The sequence below is a fragment of the Hyperolius riggenbachi genome, chromosome 2 (genome assembly GCF_040937935.1).
Source record: "Hyperolius riggenbachi isolate aHypRig1 chromosome 2, aHypRig1.pri, whole genome shotgun sequence".
Classification (NCBI taxonomy): domain Eukaryota; kingdom Metazoa; phylum Chordata; class Amphibia; order Anura; family Hyperoliidae; genus Hyperolius; species Hyperolius riggenbachi.
The window spans coordinates 420855960-420878991 of NC_090647.1; the positions used below are offsets into that span (position 1 = coordinate 420855960).

Below are 23032 nucleotides of genomic sequence, written 5' to 3' on the forward strand. Positions count from 1 at the left end.
ACCGAGCTTGGGTGCAATGCACCAATAGAGGGCAATTCCCACCAGCAGATGGAGCTGTGGAGTGCAGACGAGCACAGCCTCTGCACGGCCACAGATGCCAGATGGGAATTGTACGAGTTTAAGCAATGCAGGGCAAGATCGCCCTTAAAGAGAGAGAACACAGAGACAGAATGTATGTGTGTACACCAATCTAGTCGCCACCCAGCGACGGTGAACACACAACAACGGAAACGAAGTGGGAACGCAATCGCAAGTGTAGCGATTGCCAATAGTGACACAAGACCGAACTAGACAGAGCACAAGTGTAGAGAAAGAGCACAGAGACAGAATGTATGTGTGTCCACCAATCTAGTCGCCACCATCGGCGGTGAACACACAACAACGGAAACTAAGTGGGAACGCAATCGCAAGTGTGGCAATTGCCAACAGACACAAGACCGAGCAGGACAGAACACGAGAGTAGCAAAAGGCACAGCAAGCAAGAACAATCAGAACATCAAGGAAAATAACAAACGCTAGCTAAACACAAACACCGCACTCATTCGCTACAGCAAACGCGTTTACGACATGATCACCGCGCTTTAGGCGCCCAGTGATAAGCGTGCCAGCCTAACTAACCAATGAAACACAAACATGAAATAGAGAACGCAAACGCCTGCTAAACGGTTACCTCACCGAGCCTACAGCAAGCATTCGCACCAGACAAGACAGCCAGATGGGGCTACCAGTAGCAACCGCTGCTCTGGCTAGCACCCCTAAGGCAGAATACAGAAGGAACCACCACTAGAGCGGATGCGATCCAAACAGACAGACAGATGGGGCTACCAGTAGCAACCGCTGCTCTGGTTAGCATCCCTAAGGCAGAATACAGAAGGAAGCACTGCCACTACCACTAGGGCTAATGCAATCCAGACAGATGGAGCAGCCAGTAGCAACCACAGCTCTGGCCTACACTCCCAGACAGACAGAATGATTACCTGTCGACCGCCGCTGGTGACAAGACAATCAAGACAGAGAGACAGAACAAGGCAATACAGATAATATAACCTGACTGCACTAGAAGGGATGCCTAGTGCAGTCCTTAGGAATTACTCTAAGATAATATTTAGCAAACAAGCAAGGCTGATACTCCAGGAGAGTTTAGCAGGAACAAACCATCATGACCAGCAAGGGATTCTGGGAGAAAATGGTATTTATACTGCAAGCCATCAAAGAAAGCAGCTACGCAATTTGCATGACAAGTGTATGCAATTCCTCAGCAGAGCAACTCTGAAACTTGCAAAGCGAAGACAGGTCTCTTTTCCAGAGACCTGCAGCATTCAGACCTAAAGAATGGTCAAACAGCTGTCTGCCTGTGCAGACAGCAGAGCAGATCATTACAGTATACTTGCTGAAAATATATGAATAAAGGGTATTTAGGAAAAGGGATTTTGGGCACCAGGGCGTTAGACAGGCTTTTCAGCAGTACAGGCTGTAATAGTAAATGGCAGTTATGGTGCACTGGGGTGTTTGATTCTTCCATGAGATTCGACAAGCGAAGCTGGCTTTGGAAAGTACTTGGAAATCAACTCAGGGGAACAGTAAGTGGTGCTGTCTTCAGCAAGTCTTAAGGTGTGAAGTTTGGCAAGCAGTGGAGAGCTATTGGTAAGAGGCGCTGGCTTCAGGAAGTGTTTGGGGAGTGGTGGCGAGCTATCGGTAAGTGTGAAGTGTTCAGCAAGGGGCTGAGAGGCATCAGTAAGCCCCCCAGCTTAGTCAATGGTAAGTAGCTCTAGCTTCAGGACAGGAGTGGTAGGAGGGTTGCTGTTAGGCATAATCGGTAGTAATGTTAATGTTAGGCATAGGTGTAGGAGGGTTAGTGTGAGAGGGAAGAGTAGGTGGAGGTTAGAGAAGGGTACCATTGAGAAGCTGATTGCTAAAATAAAAAGTTGCACCCTGCCGCTGAATAAGGGTTGCTGTTAGGCGTATCAATAGTAAGGTTAGAGTTAAGCATAAGGAAGGTGAGTTTGAGAGGAAAGGGTAGGGGGAGGTTAGAGAAGGGTACCATTGAGAAGCTGATTTCTTAAAAAACATTGCAACTGTAGCTTAATATTGGTAACAGTATGTTACCGTTATTCAAACTATTGGCAGCTCATGCCCAAGTTCCTTTGCGGCTAATAAAAATGTACATGGGTTATTAAAGTATGTTGACAGCTTAGCAACGACTGTACACCACTACTTAGTGCAGACTATGCAATGAAATTGTCTCATTCAATATACCTTAATGGGGCTGTGTGCAACATTCAAACTGCTTTCTGTTTAGATTTTCGTTTTTTTAATTGCATAGTACTACACTGGTAAGGATGGATACAATATGTTTACTGTGAATCTTGGCCAGCAGTGGTGCGAGAGAGTCCTCAGTGTCTGCATGTGGCAGTCAAGAAGTAAATTATCCAATACAAATTTAAGTAAACAAATCCTACTTACACAGTGATGTTGGAGTGTCAGAATCAGAAGCAAAAGGTGAGGCTTAAAAAGCAAGTTAATAGAAAAATTGTGGTCAGAATGATAAGGACGACGGTGGCTGCCCTTTTCCAGAATTTCATTCGTATTCTATCGTTATAGACGATCATTTTTGAACCACCTGAAACAAACAACAGTTCTAATATATACCAATTGATATAATACACATCCTGTATTTATGTAACTATAAGGCCATATATAATAAAAGTTACTGAGGTGTAAACTTCCATGGATATAAAAGCTTGACGGTCATTATATACTACAGATATTCAAAATCAATATTTTTAATTAATTCAAAAGCCTTGAAGCAATTTTGTTTCTGTGTAAGTTTTGCAAGGAATTCTGCATGCATTGTTCAGACTTCAGTGCATCTGAACTAGACATGGCCAATGAGATACTAATCTTTTTGAGTTGGTGCAAATTGTATGCAAACTAGTACAGCTTGGAACAGGACCGATCAGCTACTGCATTTGATTGGTCCATTCCAAGCTGCATACGTTTGCATAAAACTGAATGCTTAGTGTGGTTTGCCTTCTTAAACAGAAGGTATTTAGTCCCCTATACTTTCCTTGTGGTTTTGGGTCACCCCGACCTGCTTGGCTACTCCATAAAATTGAAATAACACATTTGAATCAACTTGATATCGTTAACATCTCATTGACCTATGCAAAACTCAGATACATTTAAGACAATTTAAGGACCAGAGACCGCTGGTACAGAAACAGCAAAATCCCGACAGAAAACGACAAATCGCTGGACATACCCGCCTCAATCGCCGTCACCACCGCACGGCAGGAACCTGGGCCACCAACTCTGCTGTCTCTATGATGGCAGAGTTCCTGCGAGCCAGTCAGGAGCCGCTTTCATTGGCTCCTGACCCTGCCTATCAATGTAAGCCAATGGGAGCAGCTTGCATTGATAGACAGGGTCAGGGGCCAATGAAATTGGCTCCTGATCGGCTCACAGGGCCCTGCCGTTATAGAGAAAGGCAGAGCCAGTGAGCTGTGGCGAGAGACGGCAGGGAATAAGCAACGAGATCATTGGAAGCGATGGAAACGGCAGATGCGCGCAGTGGCAGCTGATTGAAATCTACTCCCTGCCAGCCAAGTAACCACCAAAACTAGATTTCAATCAGCTCGGTCCTAAAGTAGTTAAAGTAGAACTAAACTGTCATTAAGGAAGCAGGCCAACATGAAGCATGTAATTTGGGGTCACAGCCTTTTTGGTATATTAGATGGCGCAATAGACCACAATGTAACTTGTGGCTATGGTGGCGTCAAGGTTCGACTATTTTACACATTTTTTTTTCCTCCTATCACTATCTTGCCTTATCTATCACTAGTTTGATAAAGTTCCTTTTTTAAGTCACGCATTAAGCTGGGTGGTATTAATTAACATTGCAGGTCTCATGTTAGTCCTTAATTGAAGCGCTTTTCTAAGCGCTTGTGATCTGAAAAGCACCAGATACCGACGAAGGCAGCAGTGGGGTTCATTAAGTGGCACCTTGAGTTCGGCTATCATGTAGCCAAACTCTGGATACCAGCGGAGGTATCAGCAAGAATAGAGAAGTGGGGCTCGGGGTTTCTTCTGTTTCAATATTTTTATTGAGATTTTTGTCATAGAAAAGTTTTAACAAGCAAGATTGCACTTTCAGTACAAATCATCAGACAAAGAGATAAGAAGGGTATTAACAAAAAGAGCAAGAATAATTACAGTAAAGGTTCAGGTAGTCTTGCGGCTCTGGGTTTCTTGAGCACCAGGGCACTGCTATCATGTAGCCGAACTCCAAATTCCGGAAGAGGCAGCAGCAGGTGTAAGAAATCGGGGACCCAGGTTGGCTATTATGTAGCTGAACTCCAGATACTGGCAGTGGCAGCAGAGGGTGTGTGGAATTGAGCACCTGGGGTTTGTCTATTATGTAGTTGAGCCCTGGGTTCACTGTGGCACAGCGCTATTTAATGTTAGTGTTAGGCATAGGTGCGGGGTTAGTGTTAGGTCTAGGTAGGGGCTAGGTTAGTGTAAGGTGTAGGTGGGTTGAAGGTAAGTCTTTGGCATATGTGGGGGGAGGTTAGTGTTTGGCGTAGGTGGTGGTGGTGGTGGTGGGGGGGGGGGTGGTTAATAGAAGGATTGTGGTCAGAACGATAAGGACGACGGTGGCTGCCCTTTTCCAGAATTTCATTCGTATGCTATCATTATAAACGATAGTTTTTGAACCACCTGAAATAAACAACAGTTCTAATATACAGTATACCAATTGATATAATTCACATCCTATATTTATGTAACTGTAAGGCCATATATAATAAAAGTTACTGAGGTGTAAACTTCCATGGATATAAAAGCTTGACGGTCATTATACTACTACCGATATTCAAAATCAATATTTTAGGTGGGAGGCGTAAGCTAGGCATAGGTAGGGAGAAGGTGAGTGTTAATAGGTAGGTGAAAAGCTTAGTGATAGTTGAAGATAGGGAACAGTTAGAGACAAAGGCTATGGAAGCAGATAGCAGAATTTTGGTAACATTCTTGATATTCTAAATATCTCCAATAGTTTAACAAATCACTGGGCACCTCTTTTCCACGTGCGTCACAATGTTTAAAATCCTACCATTTAAAATGACTTTACTATAGTAGGCATGTCCACTCCACACAGATCAGGGCCGGGTTTACCATTAGGCACTGTAGGCACTGATGATGGAAAGTGGAAAGGTGGCTCTCTCCCTTCCCTTAGTGCCTCCCTCCTTCCCTATGCTGTATACTGATGAGAGTGTAAATGAAAGGTTACTCACCCTGCCCTCTGCATTCCACTGACGAGATCTCCCTTCAGTCAGGAGCACCTCTAGCTACTTAATACTAAGGTTCCTCTAGCTACCTAATTGGGGGGCACCTCTAGCTACTTAATATTGAGGGTACCTCTGGCTACCTAATAATAAGGGGCAGGGGTCTAGTCCTGGGAAAAGAGGTGTGTGGACGTGGTCAAGCATACTGTGGGCGTGGTCATGGGTGGGGCCAAACATACATGACCTTAGCAGTGATGTAAAAGGTCTGCCAGGGAAGTTTGAGCTCTGCCATAGTGTATCCCCCCCAAAATAGACGAAATCTGACAGCATTTCACCAAAAAGACACATAAACTGGTAGAAGTTCCTCCAAATTACAGATAATATGGCAGTGGTTACCCCAAAATAGACAATGTGGCAGCAGCAGTTCCCCCCAACATACACATAATTTGGAAGCAGTTCCCCAAAATACGCGAAACCTGGCAGAGGATCACCCAAAATACACGTAACACCCAAAATACATATAATCTGGCAGCAGTGATCCCCCAAACATACACAACCTGGCAGCAGTTCCCCAAAATACGCGTAATCTGGCAGCAGCCGCTCCCCTAACATACACATAATCTGGCAGCTGTTCCCAAAAATACAAAACAGCGGTTCCACAAAAATGCAGATAATCTGACAGCAGTTCCCCCAAAATAGGTACCCCCAGCATAGGTAGCCAGGTCTATAGGTGTCCCCAGTATAAGTAGCCATGAGTATAGTAGTCCCCAGTATATGTAGCCAGAGGTATATGTGCCCAGTATATGTAGCCAGTGGGATATGTCCCCAGTATATGTAGGCAGGGGTATATGTGCCCAGTATATATAGCCAGGGGTATATGTCCCCAGTATATGTAGGCAGGGGTATATGTGCCCAGTAGATGTAGCCAGGGGTATATGTGCCCAGTATATGTAGTCAGGGGTAGGGTATATGTCCCCAGTATATGTAGCCAGGGGTATACGTGCCCAGTATATGTAGCCAGGGGTAGGGTATATGTCCCCAGTATATGTAGCCAGGGGTATACGTGCCCAGTATATGTAGCCAGGGGTAGGGTATATGTCCCCAGTATATGTAGCCAGGGGTATACGTGCCCAGTATATGTAGCCAGGGGTATTTGTGCCCAGTATATGTAGCCAGGGGTATATGTGCCCAGTATATGTAGCCAGGGGTATATGTGCCGAGTATATGTATTCAGGGGGTATATGTCCCCAGTATATGTAGCCAGGGGTATACGTGCCCAGTATATGTAGCCAGGGGTATATGTGCCCAGTATATGTAGCCAGGGGTATATGTGCCCAGTATATGTAGCCAGGGGTATATGTGCCCAGTATATGTAGTCAGGGGGTATATGTGCCCAGTATATGTAGTCAGGGGGTATATGTGCCCAGTATATATGTAGCCAGGGGTATATGTGCCCAGTATATGTAGCCAGGGGTATATGTGCCCAGTATATGTAGTCAGGGGGTATATGTGCCCAGTATATATGTAGCCAGGGGTATATGTGCCCAGTATATGTAGTCAGGGGGTATATGTGCCTAGTATATGTAGGCAGGGGGTATATGTGCCCAGTATATGTAGTCAGGGGGTATATGTGCCCAGTATATATGTAGCCAGGGGTATATGTGCCCAGTATATGTAGCCAGGGGTATATGTGCCCAGTATATATGTAGCCAGGGGTATATGTGCCCAGTATATATGTAGCCAGGGGTATATGTGCCCAGTATATGTAGCCAGGGGTATATGTGCCCAGTATATGTAGTCAGGGGGTATATGTGCCCAGTATATGTAGTCAGGGGGTATATGTGCCCAGTATATATGTAATCAGGGGTATATGTGCAAAGTATATGTAGCCAGGGGTATATGTCCCAGTATATGTAGTCAGGGGGTATATGTCCCCAGAATAGGTAGTCAGGTGTCCCCCAGCAGGAGGGGAGCAGCGCAGTGGAAGGAGAGCTGGGAGCAGCGGTGGAGAAGGGGGGCCATCTCCCCCCCTTACCTTAGGGTGCTCTCCTTCCCTTGCTCTCCCCTCCCGAAGTAACGTGCGGGCAGCCGGCAGCGGGCGGGACTTACCTCTCCTCGTCGTCGGAACACCGGATCTGCGTGCCGCAAGTCTGGTCTGGTCCAGACCAGAGTAGCGGCACGCAGATCCGGCGCCGGAACGAGGAGAGGTAAGTCCCGCCCGCTGCCGGCTGCCCGCACATTACTTCAGGAGGGGAGAGCGAGGGAAGGAGAGCACCCTAAGGTGAGGGAAGGGGGGGGGAGATGGCCCCCCTTCTCCACCGCTGCTCCCAGCTCTGCTTCCACTGCGCTGCTCCCCTCTGAACATGGCAGGGTGAACTTACTATTTCCAGAGAGTGGACGCCGTTCACCCGCTTCCACGCACCACTCGACCCCTGCTAAGGGGCACCTGTAGCTACCTATGAGGGGCAAGGGAAGTAAGGGCGAAGTGACAGCTGGGTCAGCCAGGACACTTGTGCTGGAGTTTGGTGGGTGTTTATAGGTTCATGGAGGGTGAACTCTGAGGTGCCAGGACATTTGTGCCTATAGGCTCCTGTGAGGTAAATCTGGGCCTGACACAGACTATGAGGGCAGTGTAATCACTGAGCTCCTGCAATCAGCTTCGAATGCAGTGGCCCATAGCAGTGCCTAATCAACACACATAGGCTATCATTCATAAAGCATTTACGCATGCGGAAATGCTTAAAACAGCTGACTTTACCAAACACTCAGCAAGTTCGGCATTCATAAAGCCTCTTTCCGCATGAAAAACTGACACTACCGAGCAGAGTGATAAATCACCGCCTTGTGCGGTGATCATCGGAACAAATGTAACAAAATAGTAATTCATAAAGTATTACGCAAGCGGTATGTGGATGGGTACCGCTCCCTCTCATGTGACGATACTAATGTAAAGTTAATGGAGACACAGACCTCCCAGGCAGCTGCAGTAGAGCGGAACACGGAGAAATGTATCAACTCGGCTGCTTCCTGTGTCTCCGCCTGCCTACCGCCTGCCTACCACCAGCCTAGTTCGGGGAATCTCCGCACTACTATCGCACCTGGATACATTTTTATGAATGCCCACCCAGAAGTCTAAAATACCGGCAGCGGTGTTTTCCCGCATTGATTCTCCTTACCGACAGCTCCTTCATGAATGATACCCATTGTGTAAAACATGGAGAAAACCCCAGTGAATATGGATGTCATAGAGAAACTAAAGGTCCATACTCACGGGGGACGGCCGTCGCCGCAACCGCGTGGCACGCGCGTGTTGCGGCGACAGTTCGCCCGTGTGTATGACGCGCGCGCCCCGAACCATCGCCGTCGGAGCTGTCGCCAGGCGATTGACATGTTCAATCGCCGGCTACAGCCGTCGCCGCAACCTCGCCGGAACTGTCGCTAGCCCCGCATGTGTATGCGGGCTAGCGACAGCTACCCACACACAGCACACGGAGCTTCCGGCGGGGGGGAGGAACCTCGGCGACAGCTTCCGCCGCATCGCTAATCCCTCTGCTGCCGTGTGGATGCAGAGGGACTTGGCGACGAGCTGTCGCCGAACTGTCGCGCACACGCTCCCGTGTGCTAGCGACAGCTACAATTGTCCCCCCGTGAGTACTTAGCTTAAGAAAAGGGACACAAAACTTCAGAATCTGATTTATTTCTTCCCTGACAGACAGCAGGGCATGGGGCAAGGAGGCATATATGGTGCCAGGACTCATAAACAACAACCAGCTTTGGGAACACTTAGCCAGCAAGGATGGAGAGACAGGAGGGTGATTATTATCACAGTAAAGCTGGCAGTAATAGAGTATCCTAGCAGTACAGGGACAGGATCAACCACAACTTCCACAAAATTCTCAGGGAAAACAACGCTGCATATTATAAAGCCCCAGAAGAACAAGATCAGACAGATCCTGATAACATGGAGGAGAATGGCAGACATGATCTCATACACACCCCTACTGAAAACATTACTTCTCATTGGTATCAGTTTCTTCTACAACCATCTCAACATTCTCTGCCACAGTGACAAGAGAAAGGTCATCACATCCTGGGCCACATGCAATTCCCTTTTTCTCCTGACATCCAAAACCCCTACTATAAGGATGTTTAACAGAAGCATTTTCTCTAAAGTGTGACATCATCATACCCACCAGACCAATATCTAGGATTGATGAACCAAGCGTAAAATTGTGTTATGAGAAAGTAATTTTAAATTCCTTGAAATGTTTTACAACATAAGGTAATCATCCGGGGGCATAACTAGACTTAGGGCCCCCTGCAAAAATTATAGCATGGAGACCTCTTGGTCGCTGAACCCCACGTGATCGGGGGCCAGAGAATAGCAGAAGGGAGTGCTCTGCTGTGAAGCAGCGTCTGGAAGCAGGAAAAAATTACGAACACTCCTGCACACGATTTTTGTGAATGAATGGGGAGGTTTCTTTGCTAATTGGCTGCACTTGCGGATGGGGAGAGGTAGAAGGAAGGGCCCCCAAAGCCTCTGGACCCCCCTGCAATTGCAGGGGTCGCAGGGGTGATTGTTAAACCCATGTATAATCATCAGCTCTAAGGTGTACAGATAATGTACATAGAACATTGACATATATGAATGAAAATGAATACATTGACACAAACCTTTCACAATAAAGATGGGTTTTTCATTCTCAGGCTGTGTGTCCACTGATGTTGTTGTGTGTCCAGCTGTACTTGCTGCTACAGAAATATAGATCATTAATGTCTAGAACATAATTGGTCAAATATAAGTAAATGTGATTTTTTTTTCAAGATTCTGTTCAGCACTGTCCGATCCTCTTCCTCACCACACCTGCCAGTGTTTACTCTGTGCTTTGTGTGGCATTCTTTTGTCTCAGTTTTTACATTAAATGTTTCTTTTACTCTTCAGTACATGCTAAAGACACCAAGATCCAGTTTTGCATTAACTGTCTTTTTGCAATCTGTCATGAATACTGCTCCAAGACCTACCTAAGCAGACTTAATATCCTTATCTGGTGCCCCTCTTTGCTGATTCCTTTATTGGCTTTCTACCAATCTGAGAATGCAATTTAACATACTATACTTTTCTTTAAAATCTGTTTGGAACACATGCCCAACCCAAAATTCTGACCTCTTAGATCATACATGTCAAATTCTGTACGTGGGCCAAATCTGGCCTGCAGAGCCATCATCTTTGGCCTGCGAGTGGTTTGTCTACTTTGCATTATGTTTGGCCCACTTTAGATCATCAGGAAAGCTATATTGGAGGTGAAGGCCTAGATCACCAGGGTATTCAGGGTAGCCATATGGGGGAAGGAGGAGGGAAGCACTAGACACCAGGGAACTGGCTGAATACATCCAAAAGAGAGAACCTAGTGTATTTCCGCAGCATCTCTGACGGGCCTCATCTGGTCAGGAACAAGGGTGCGCCACCCAATGCCACTTTGACAGACGCCAATGTCCTCATCACTTGGATGACATACACTTTTGTTTAATTTTAGGTGTTTACAGTAGTGCCCTGTGTGTTTCCATTTATATTTTCTAGGCAATATTTCACAAGTGTCTAAGATATCAATTAAAAGCATGAGTATTTGGGCAGTATAGTTCCATGAATTGCACTTTTATGGGTGCCGGCCCAATAACGGCTGAGTTGTTTTGCATCCTTATCTTTATAACCTGCCAATATTACATGATTCCAGCAAGACGTTTAAATAATGCTGTTTACAGATACAATGTTATGGGATTTATGTAAACATAGTTAGATGGTTTTTGTGTAACTTGTCCCTCCAGTCACTACATACCTGATAAAGTAAACTCTTCCTATGAAATGCTTTCTATTTTAGTGCTGAATACAGTTTATGGATTAATGGGAGGGTCTCCTCAATTAAAGGATTACTATCACAAAACACTTCATTTTTAAAGCGAAAATTAATATTTACCCTGCAGTGAGGGAAGCCTCAGGATCCTATTGAGGCTTCCCTCGGTAGTTCGCAGTGCCCCTGATGCTGAGCGCGGACCCCCTTCGGTGTGGGCGAGTGGCTCCTCTTCTGAAATCATGGACGAGCATTATAAGCTCAAGCCCGCCCACGGGATTCGTGCTACTGTGCATGTGCGGGCGGGCTCAGTCGGCTATTACGTGGCCATGAATGCGGAAGAGGAGCCACACAGCCTTGACAATGCATTGTCGCTAATCTTCAAGGGAAGCCTCAATAGGATCCTGAGGCTTCCCTCTCTTTAGGTAAGTATCTGATTTTGTGTATCTGTGCTTCGGCTCAAGTACCCCCATAGTAGTTACTGCCCACATACAGCTAATTCAATATGTATTTCTTTTTAATTGTTAGGTGGGTTTTTTTAACATCAATTTGAGCCCTGTTTGATGGCTCAGTGGCTAACGGACTCTGGGAGCTTTCTAGATAAATAGTCTTTTCTTTTTTCATCACCCTCCGTCATATAAATCACTGGGACCACTTGTGCTGTTTCTCTTCTGGCTCTCACACACATCAACGCCCCCCCCCCCCCCACACACACACACACTTTCTCCACTGCGGGCAATTACAAAGGAAGATTTCTGTTGCTTGGGCCTCACGTTGTCCAATCGCCACATGATGAAAAAAAAAGACTATTTATTTAGAGACCCTCCAGAGTCCATCAGCCGTTGCTGCACTGAGCCTGGTATCCCAGCATACAGGGCTCACATGAATGTTAAATAACCCCACTAAGAATTAAAAAGAAATACACAGTGATTCTGCTGTATGTATGCACTAAGTACTATGGGGGTACTTAAAAACAAAGTGTTTTGTAATAGTGGTCCTTTAAGGACCGATTAAATTTCCCTTAAATGTCTCGGCAGTGATTTATGCTAGGTTATAACATGCATTTTAGATGGTTAGTTACAATGATGTACTGTTAATGTGTAAAGTTATCAACTGTAACGGTGGATGTGCCACCCCCAATTTAGACATCAATTGGAAGTTCAAGCGAAAGTCTGCTATGTCTACTAATATATTGACAGTTCATCAATGCCCCTTTCAGCAAGGTACCCCAACATTAATACAGCAGGTCAGGATTAGTAATTGAAAGATATTGGATATCGTAATCCTTATTATGATTAGTGTTGCTGTTTGAATTCAGCATAGTGAATTTGGAACACCGGAATACTCCTGATTGCCCTGTTCAGCACTGAAGAAGAGGTCAGGGTCAGGTGGAGTTAGCTGACTAGCATGATGTCAAAGCGTGTTTCACGAGACTCCGATAATACCTCCTTCCGTTTTGGAAGGAGAAAGCATCAGGGTCATCTGAAATGCGACATGACGGGCAAGAGTACTGCTCCGGTCCATGCTCGCTCGTTTGGTGCTGAACAGCAGTAATTGGGAGTATTAGGGAGTTCCAAACTTGCAATAACAAATTCAAACACCATTACTGCTTATGATTTATAAACTTGCATGAACTGTAATTAGTGGTAACCTGCTCATATGTGTGGGGGGCTGGGCAGCTAATCCTTGAAAAAAATAAAAATAAGCATAAGCACAGGCACAAATATTGGTTTATTTATTAAACAGGAACTTTGGACAAAATGTAAAGAATAAAAAGCTTGTTGTACCCATCTATCTGTAAAGATAAAATAAACTATTGCATTTTTACTTATTTATTATTATCACTTTTCCTGCAGAAGTTGCTGAATGTATCAATATGGCTGGAAGCTGTCATCCTGTGTTGTGATGACATTGGGAGTCATTTACTGTACAATGACTCTATTCCTTTCATTGTTACCTGATGGCCATTTGTCACGCTTGGTGGTGTGTTCTCCACAGTCAGCATGCAACACATAAGCTGACGTGAAGGAGGTACACACACCAGCACAAGGAATCAGGATATCCCCAGTTTAGTGGAGGAGAGGACTGACTCCAATAGGAGATTGTGGCGCACAGAGCCGGTGTAGATCCGAACGGCCACAAACAATACTTTTGTGATAACGTCTCAGCGCAAAGTAGCGCTGAGCGCATAAACCAGAACTGAGGAGATTAGGACAGGTAGACAGAATGAACGCTTGCTTAACTAGCTTCTACTTTGTGACAGCAAGCGTCCACAACAAGACAGACTGGAATGAGGCAGCCAATGCGTTTGCAGCGATGGCGTGCCTCACAAAGACAGGACAGGATAGTCAGGAAATAGCAGGATCAAGATAGATGAACGTAACACAGACAAAAATACAATAAGCAAGTTTTCCTAGCGTATTACAATTACAGCTATCAATGAAACTATTTGTAACGTCTGACTAACATATGTATATATCGGCAATGAACCGATATATGACATAAGCAGGAACACTGACTAGGACTGGACTGGAGCAATACAGGGAACAGGACTCAGAAGGATTCGCTATCTCTTCGCAGAGATGAACGCAATCCACAAACGGTAACAGAACAGGATTCAGAAGGATTCGTTATCTCTTTGCAGAGATGAACGCAATCCACAAACAGAACCAGGAGCAGGATAACTAACTCAGCACGGGTGATCACGATACGCGCAAACTACCAAAACGTGCTGGAAAGCTGACTAACTGAACACAGGATATAAACAGTTTGTGTACGTATACATCAGCGACACTGATGTATCAACGTAACACGAATACAAGGAAAATAATAAACGTGCTGGTATGCATATAAATTGGCAATGAACCAATATATGATGCAAGACCAGCAAAGTATCTTTAGAACAAGAAACACGATCTGGGGCTGAAGCAACAGCAAGACAGGCTTAAACTGAAACTATGATAGCCCAAGGAGCCCTGCAGGAAGCAGATCTTTATACTGAGGTCATCCAATGGGAGCAGACATGCAGATTCCCACACAGGTGAATGATAATTAGTCACAAGCTGACAGCAGGAAAAGGCAGACAAAGCTATGCAGCTTGCATGGAAAGAGATCAGAACTGCCTGAGCTGCAGCACTACTACTGCCAGCAGTACCTGCTGTAGAAGCGATCATAACATCATTACATCTATTGTCAGACTGAAAGTCTGCCTACGTTGTTTGCCCAACACCATTGCTCAGCTAGTCATTGATTGCTCTATGGCAGTGTTCCCCAACTCTGTCCTCGAGGCCCACCAATAATGCATGTGTTGTGGAAACCCACAGAGGTAGTTAATCAGCTCTGCTGAGACACTAATTACCTCACCTGTGCATGTTTGTGGTTTTCTGTAAAACATATACTGTTGATGGGCCTTGAGGACAGGGTTGGAGAACTCTGCTATGGTATGCCCTCCAGTGAGAGGGTAGGAACACACACAGTAGGCAGAATTGCATATGTGCTATGGGGAAAACCCATGCGATTCTGCCTACTACAGGAAAGTTCAAAGGGCCATTAGCTCTGCTATGTTTTATAGTTTAAAATACAGAGTGTGGTTTGCAAACTGCAAATAAGATAAAAGGATGCAATGTTATAAATATAAAGCTATAGAACTGAAAATAAAAATATGAGACTGTTTTTTTGTGACCAATGTTCTATTAATTATTTGTGCTACACATACAATTCATTATCTCATAAGTTTTTTTCCCCCCTTCAGTATCACTTTAAAGACTAAACAATCTAAACAAATAGCGTATTGGTAAAGCTTGATCACCAAGGAAGAAGCATAATTTCTTGAAAAAACAGGACATTTCAGATCAACATATTTATAAAAGTGCAGATAGCTGAAGGCATCACTTTGTAGTAGTATCTGCATTCATATATGGTCACTAGAAATCTGTTCAGTAACAGTAGTTTGGTACCATTCTCCATTATATAAAGAGACAATTATGCTGATCACCAGTTTCTAGACTGCCACAGAGGAATCACCTTCTGTAGAGGGGGGAGACCTGCATTGTAAGAAGTTGCCCCCCTCTCATGATCTGTTACGCCTAAATTAAAACTATTGTTGCTGATTTTGGATGTTCTACCACATTTCCACAGAAGTATATGAAAATAACATTTTTTTGTAGATTGCAGTAAAAGTGACACTGATGCACCCAAAATACAACTTAAAATGTGAGAGTCTCACAAATCTTGTATTAATAATTGACACATATATATACATTTAAACTGTGATTTTTTTTTTTTTTTTGTATCAGCAAAAAAACAAACAAACAAAAAAAAAACATGCAGTACTGTAAACAGTTGTACCCTGACATGCTTTTTAACTGCTTCCAGACCGCATTGGTAGAAATCTACGTCCTGCAGGTGGCTAGTCGCTCTCTGACAGGAAGTAGATTTCACCTTCCCCACCGCTACCACTGATCTCGTTGCTCTGCACCCGCCGCAGCTCACTCACACTGCGGTCTATAAGACGGCAGAGCTCTATGAGCAGGTTAGGAGCCTCTTTCTTTGACTCCTAACTGCATGATCACTGTGAGCCAATCACATTGTCTTATATTGATGGACAGCTCCTGATCTGCTCACACAACTCTGTCGTCATAGAGACAGCAGAGAGGGGCCTGCTCTGGTGGGAGAACGTTGTGACTGGCGAGAGCGGCGGGCATGTGTGGCGATTTGTCGGTAAGTGTCGTTTTCTGGTACCAGCAGTCTCTGGTCCTTAAAGAGGAACTGTCGCAAAAATCTTAAAATTTAAAACACATACAAATAAGTACATGTCTCCCTGAGTAAAATGAGCCATAAATTAATTTCCTCCTATGTTGCTGTCACTTACAGTAAGTAGTAGAAATCTGACATTACCGACAGATTTTGGACTAGCCCATGTTCTCATAGGGGGGTTCTCAGGGTTTTCTTTATTTTTAAAGCACTTATTGAATGGCAGTTACTCCGTCCAACTGTCAAAGAAGTGTGCAGCGAGCAGGGAGGTTGGCCAGCATCTTTGTATTAATCATTTTCAGGGAATATATTTTTAAAGAATAAAGGCCATGCTGAGAATCCCCCATGAAGAGATGGACTAGCCCCAAATAATAGTAATGTCAGATTTCTACTACTTACTGTAAGTGACAGCAACATAGGAGAAAAGTAATTTATGACTCATTTTACTTTGGGAGGAATGTACTTCTTATTTTTATGTGTTTTACATTTTAAGATTTTCACAACAGTTCCTCTTTAAGGGGGCAGAGACAGTTGGTAAACAAGGGGTTAATACCAGTATTAATAATAACATATTGATAAATGTATGCACTGTGATGCATAATACATACAACGTATTGGTGTGTGAATGTGAGTGCGTGTGTGTGTATGTGTGTATGAGGAGGATAATGTGTTAAACTACTATACACAGTATTGGAAATACTGGATAACATATTTTATTTATTTCTGCCACAAGGGGGCATGCATGCTCCATGTACCATTATGTTTGACAGGTTCTGTGTCTTGAAACACCAGAGGACATTTTTGAGTTCAGGAGACACAGCATTCTCCATCCCCTGTCACAGCCAACTGGTGCCCTCAGCCATAACTGATAATGACCTGTGTCATAACTTCTGCTTTACTGCCACCTGAATAACCCCCCAGAAAGCAAAGAGTTGCCAGAACAACAAGAAAAGAAATGCAACTTTTAGCCATAATAACCTTCTGCTGACCACTCAGGAAACCTGATCTGCGAAATATATGGAGGGATTTATTTCCTTTTGAGCAATACCAGTTGCCTGGCACTACTGCTGATCTCTATGGCTGCAGAAGTATCTGGATCACACATCTGAGACAAGCATGTGGCTAATCTAGTCAGATTTCAGTCAGAAACACTTGATCCGCATGCTTGCTCAGGGTCTATGGCTAAAAGTATAAGAGGCAGAGGATTAGCAGGACAGCCAGGCAACTGGTATTGAGAAAAAGGAAATAAATATGGCAGCTTCCATATCCCTCTCATTTCAGTTTCCTTTAACCACTTGCCGACCGCGCACTCATACCGCGCGTCGGCAAAGTGGCAGCTGCAGGACCAGCGACGCAGTTCTGCGTCGCCGGCTGCAGGCTAATTAATCAGGAAACAGCCGCTCGCGCGTGCGGCTGTTTCCTGTCATTTCACGGCGGGGGGCTCCGTGATTAGCCTGCGGGCCGCCGATCGCGCCTCGCAGGCTAAATGTAAACACAAGCGGAAATAATCCGCTTTGTTTACATTTTTACAACGCTGCTACAGTAGCAGTGTTGTAGTAGATCCGCGATCCCCGGCCAATCAGCGGCCGGGGATCGCTGTCACATGACAGCGGGGAGCCTGTTAGAGGCTGCACAGGACAGATCCGTTCCTGTGCAGCCTCCGATCTCTCGGGGAAGGGAGGGAGGAGAGGGAGAGGGGGAATCCTGCGGTGGAGGGGGCTTTGAGGTGCCCCCCCCCCCCCCCCCCGCCACCCACAGCATGCAGGAGTGATCAGACCCCCCCAGCACATCATCCCCCTAGTGGGGAAAAAAGGGGGGTGGTCTGGTCGCTCTGCCTGTCATTAGATCTGTGCTGGGGGCTGTAGAGCCCACCCAGCACAGATCTGAAAAAGCAGTGCTGGTCCTTAAGGGGGGTAAAGGCTAGGTCCTCAAGTGGTTAAACTGCCATAACAAGATTATCTCCTCAGTAGCAGTGAAAGGGTTAAAGAGAGATAAAATCAGTAATTATTATTTAGTATTTATGCATGCTGAAATCTTCCATAGCAATTTTATAGATTATACAGTCTTGTTACTAACTGTCCCTCATAGGAGCTCACAATTTTATGTAAGTGTATTGCATTGTTTGATTGCATAATTCTCTATTGTCTGGACTAATTGTATGTCACTGCAAACATACTAAAGGATAAGAACTCTAAAACTTTAAGGGAATAAGTAAATTTTTTAAAGACCAGAAGTAAAAAAAGATTCACTGTTTTTAATTGTAGTTCAAGGCCAGCTCCCCATTGCTGCATTTTATACTAGCAGACCAAGACTCAGTCTGCTGCTTCTAGAGTTTGTGGAAGAGCACAAGTGACTCATAAAGCTGAGATGGGAACAGCGGAATTACACAACATGGGTAGTCATTTGATGTGGCTTTCCACTTTTAAATATGTGTATATGTAAGTTACATATACATAGTTATATACATAGTAACATAGTTAGGTTGATTGAAAAAAGACATTTGTCCATCCCAGCAGAAAAATAAATAATAATAATAATAATAATAATAATAATAATAATAATAATAATAAATAAAAAAATAAATAAAACCCCACCCTGAACCTGCACATATCCCAGTTGATCCAGCGGAAGGCAAAAAACCTTACAAGGCCAGGGCCAATTAGTCTTGAAAGGGAAAAATTCCTTCCCAACTCCAGATGGCAGTCAGATAAATCCCTGGACCAACTCTTTCAGGAATTACCTAATAATTATAGCTGCGGATGCCCTTCAATGCAAGGAAAGCATCCAAGCCCTCTGTAAATGCTGATATAGCGTTTGCCATAACTACTTCCTGAGATAAGATGTTCCAGATCTTAACCACTCTCACTGTGAAGGACCCCTTTCTAACTAGATGGCAAAAACTTCACACGCAAATCCTGTCCTGATCCTAACGAGGCTTCTCCCATCCTCCAGTGTCCCGGCAGTCTCCTGCTGTAGCCCCCCGAAGTGCGGCGATGTAAATATTTACCTTCCACAATCCTGCATTGGCGCACTAGCCGATCATCCTCTGATTAAGGCGGAAATAGCTGAACCTGATCGATCCACTCTACTGCTCAGACGCGAGTCCTTTTGCGCCTGCGCAGTAGAATGGATACAATCGGGCTTGGCTATTTTTGCCTAGCCTGAACGAAGGACCGCTACTGAACCTGCACTGGATGCTGAAGAGGTAAATAAATCATGCCTTGTCAGGCTTGTTGGGGAAGATTCGAGGGAGCCAGCGCTGGATTCCCTGCAGCTACAGGGATGGGGGGAAGCCTTATTGGCACCCTGAGGCTTTCCCCTCCCGGGGTAAGTCGCCCCAGGGGATTTTTTTTTAATACAGAGTCTCTTTAAAGAGGAATTGTAACCAAAATAACATCCTATATAATAATAGGCAACTGTCCCTGTGTACAGCAGGGACAGTTGGCTCTGTGTAGATTGGTCCGTGCTTTTTGCTACTGCGCATGTGCACAGCACGGACCCAGCCTCACACAGGCAGGAAGACAGGGACCGGGCTAGGGAGCCAGGTGGGCGTGGCCGGGTGTGCGGCGGGTGCGCGCAAGCGGTGGCCGGGTGCACACATGCACGCGGCAGGCGCGCGGAGACAGACAAGTTCACTAGTAATTAATAAAATTGCTTATTTTTTTACAATATTCATTTATAAATTAGTCACTAGAATAAAAAAAGGCTTGTTTATAAACGGCTTGGCTGCGACCTCCCTCATCCCCTTCTCCCTCCCCAACGCCTGAAATGGCCACACAACGCGGCGTGCACACGGCCGTGCTCCCCGATGCGGCGCGCACACGGCCGCTCTCCCTGAAGGCACGCACATGGTTGCACTCCAGCACACGCAGCCATGACATGCACGCACACGTCCACCCGTTGCACCCATTCTCCTGCTGTCCCAAGTCCGTTCTGTGCTGCACATACACTCTGGGCAAAACACACGGACACAGGAGGACGCAGAGACACAGGGGTTTTATTATTTAGGATTGTTTGCCCCTTGTAAAATCTTTCCTCTCCCTGATGACCTTCTGAAATGTACCACGGTCATGGCAATTAAGAAATTTAAAGACAAAGGTACGTGGAGGAGCACCTGGTGGCGGCATCCTTGGGGAGACTCTGTGGGCTCTCTTAATAATAAAAACAATGAGAACACATCCCCGCCAAACAAGTTAACAAACAACTTTTTGGTATAGTCCTCCAGGTGGGTAACCTGCATGTGTCAGCACCATTTTGATTACCTCTCTGGTACTTTTGGAGCTTTGCTGCCACTTCCGCAGCACGCCTCGTCATGACTGTCAATTTGGACTGGACGATCTGGGGGATGCAATGACAGCCTGCACTAGTCTAACAATAAAAACATAATTTTTCCTTGTGCTGCTGATCATAAATGGTATACACATTTCATCAAGCAGGCAGTCTGCCCTAAGTAGCATTGTCCACTTTTCGCTGTGTACCAAAACTGTAAGTTTTTTTCGGCTAGCTGCTCCCATCTAATAGTTTTGCGTTTCATGTTAATGTCTATGCACAGCTTCTGTTTTGGGAACAAGGTGCGTTTGTTGTGTCAGCGGGGGCTCAGCGCATCTCTATAGGTATACCAATCTGAGGTGGTCTGGTGATCCGCTGATCTACCTTCTTTTGACTTTTTATGGGAGGCCATTTGTAAAGTACTCCTGTAGTCAAAGGGAGATATAATTTTATTTTTAAGCAAAATAATTTTTATTAAAAGCATGCTTCTTATGATTAATGGCATTCTGATAAAATATGCAAGCTTTGATAGTTGCTCTTTAACCATTGTAGCTCTTAGCTAATAGGTCTAAAACACCTGGGAAGAAGTAAATGTAACAGAATAAAAATTAAGTTTTCAGTGATAGCTACAATAAGTAATCCTAGTGAGTAGGGTTTATAGATTTCAATCAGAGCTGATCATGCCATATATTATGTTTTGTTTGATGTAAATTATTTTTGAGGAACCAAGGTGGGTGGTGGTTGTGCATGTCCTGTGTTTTTGCTATTTTTACCCTGATGAAACTTCTAACGGGTAAAACATGTTGTTTTTTGTCGCTTTGCACCTTGTACCAATTACATTAGTTAGTCCTTAGCCCTCTACCCTCAGTTATATCTGCCTCTGAGACATAGCTCCACATTAGGAGAATTATAGGGGCAGAGCAGAGTTGGTCATTTCCACCCTGTGTGAGACTTTATATTTTAGATACAAAGGTGGACAACAATTGTACCTGCCTTCATACTCATCTATAGGGATGGTTGAAAATTTCCACTGGAAAATCGGAAACCAGTAATCACAATTCGGTAATGGGATTCCCACGTAAATCTTAAAAAAGTGTGTGTGCGGTGGGGTGAGTTGGGAGGGGGGGGAAGAGGAGGTTTGTTTTATATAACAACCACAGACATTTGAGGATAACATTTTGTTGGAGAAATTGATGCAGGACCTGTACAAGAGTGGCCTATGTATTATATTTATGAATATATAATACTATATAATTGTAACGATTGTGGAACTTTCTCCGTAATCAGCGCACAACGCGTGCGCTGACACGGCGGAAATCCTCCACAAGCGTGTAATTGCAGGCACCCAGCAAAAGGTGCTACGCACCCGTAGAGGGAAATTCCTGTCGGCAGATGGCGCTGGGGAGTGCAGAGGAACCAATCCTCTGTACCTCCACAAATGCCAGACAGGAATTGTACGAAGCGCAGAACGCAATCGCAAGAGAAGCGATTGCAAATGAGAACGAGCAAAGGGACAGATTGTATGTGTGTGCGCCAATCTAGTCGCCACCCCGCGACCGCGCACACACACAGCAGATACGAAACAGAAACGCAACCGCAAGAAAGGCGATTGCCAGAAGTGACACAAGGCAGATCAGAACAGAATACGAGGATAGCAAAGGCACAGCAAATCATACAATGAGGAGATGCGGAAAATAACAAACGCTAGCTAACCGCGAACACCGCACTCATTCGCAACAGTTCACACGGTTATGCGCGATCTCCACGTGATAAGCACAATAGAGACAAGCACACCTAACTAACCATCGACAGACAAACATGAAACAGAGGACGCGAACTCTTGCTTAACGGTTACCTCACCGAGCCTCCAGCAAGCGGTCGTAGCAGACAAGACAGACACACGAAAACAGGGACAAGCGAGAGATAGGATCCACAGCACTAGCGAAAAGTGGCTAGCGCGATCCAGGTACAGAGTAGCAGAACAGAAGGATCCACAGCACTAGCGGAAAGTGGCTAGCGCGATCCCAGGAGACAGAACAGAAGGATCCACAGCGCTAGCGAAAGTGGCTAGCGCGATCCAGGTACAGAGTAGCAGAACAGAAGGATCCACAGCGCTAGCACAAAGTGGCTAGCGCGATCCAAGGAGACAGAACAGAAGGATCCACAGCGCTAGCGCAAGATGCTAGCGCGATCTAAGTGAGACAGATCAGAAGAGATAGCTGGTAGCAACCGCTGTACCAGCTATACACCAGGAACAGAGATCAGAACCATTTCCTGTCGACCACTGCTGGGACAGGACAATAGCAACAGAACAAACAAACAGATAAGCAATCCTAACTGCACTAAGGAAACCTGCCTAGTGCAGTTTTCCAGGAATTACTCTAAGCTGATCTTCAAACAGAGAGTAAGGCTGACACTCCCGACAGGAGTGTTACACAGGACTAAATCCTTATGACCAGCCAAGCATTGTGGGAAAGACATAGTACTTATAGTACACGCCTCCAATGAATGTGGCCAGGCAATTTGCATGACAACGTATGCAAATTCCTCTGCAAGCACAAGCTGCAAAACTGACAGAAGCTCTTCTTTCCAGAGTCCTGCAGCATGCAAACCTAAACAATGGTCAAAAAGCTGCCTGCCTGCACAGGCAGCTGAGCAGATCATTACAATAATATATTTGTATATTACTATATAATATATTTGTATAAACCACTGAGCTGCGCTCACCAAAGTTTCCTATAAAACACAAGGTACATAGCGTAATTCCATCAAAACATCATAAACACCCGCGTGCTAGTGAAATTTGTGACAATCGTGCATCCACTCCCCAAAGTAGATTGCGCTCACCAAATTGTAGCCACCTCAGAGAACAGGTGGATCTAGCGT

General features: G+C 45.1%; 1 long non-coding RNA gene across 2 annotated transcripts in view; it reads right to left on the reverse strand.

Moving 5' to 3' along the window:
* Window positions 1-23032, reverse strand: part of LOC137544530 (uncharacterized) — a 28656-nt gene that overhangs the window by 391 nt on the left and 5233 nt on the right. The window contains exons 2-3 of one of the 2 annotated variants that reach the window (XR_011025900.1): window positions 9954-10028; window positions 2464-2620 (exon numbers count right to left, since the gene is read on the reverse strand). This is a non-coding gene — a long non-coding RNA (uncharacterized lncRNA). Of the gene's footprint in view, window positions 1-2463; window positions 2621-9953; window positions 10032-23032 lie in introns of both variants that reach the window. The other variant, XR_011025899.1, reaches the window with a different exon arrangement.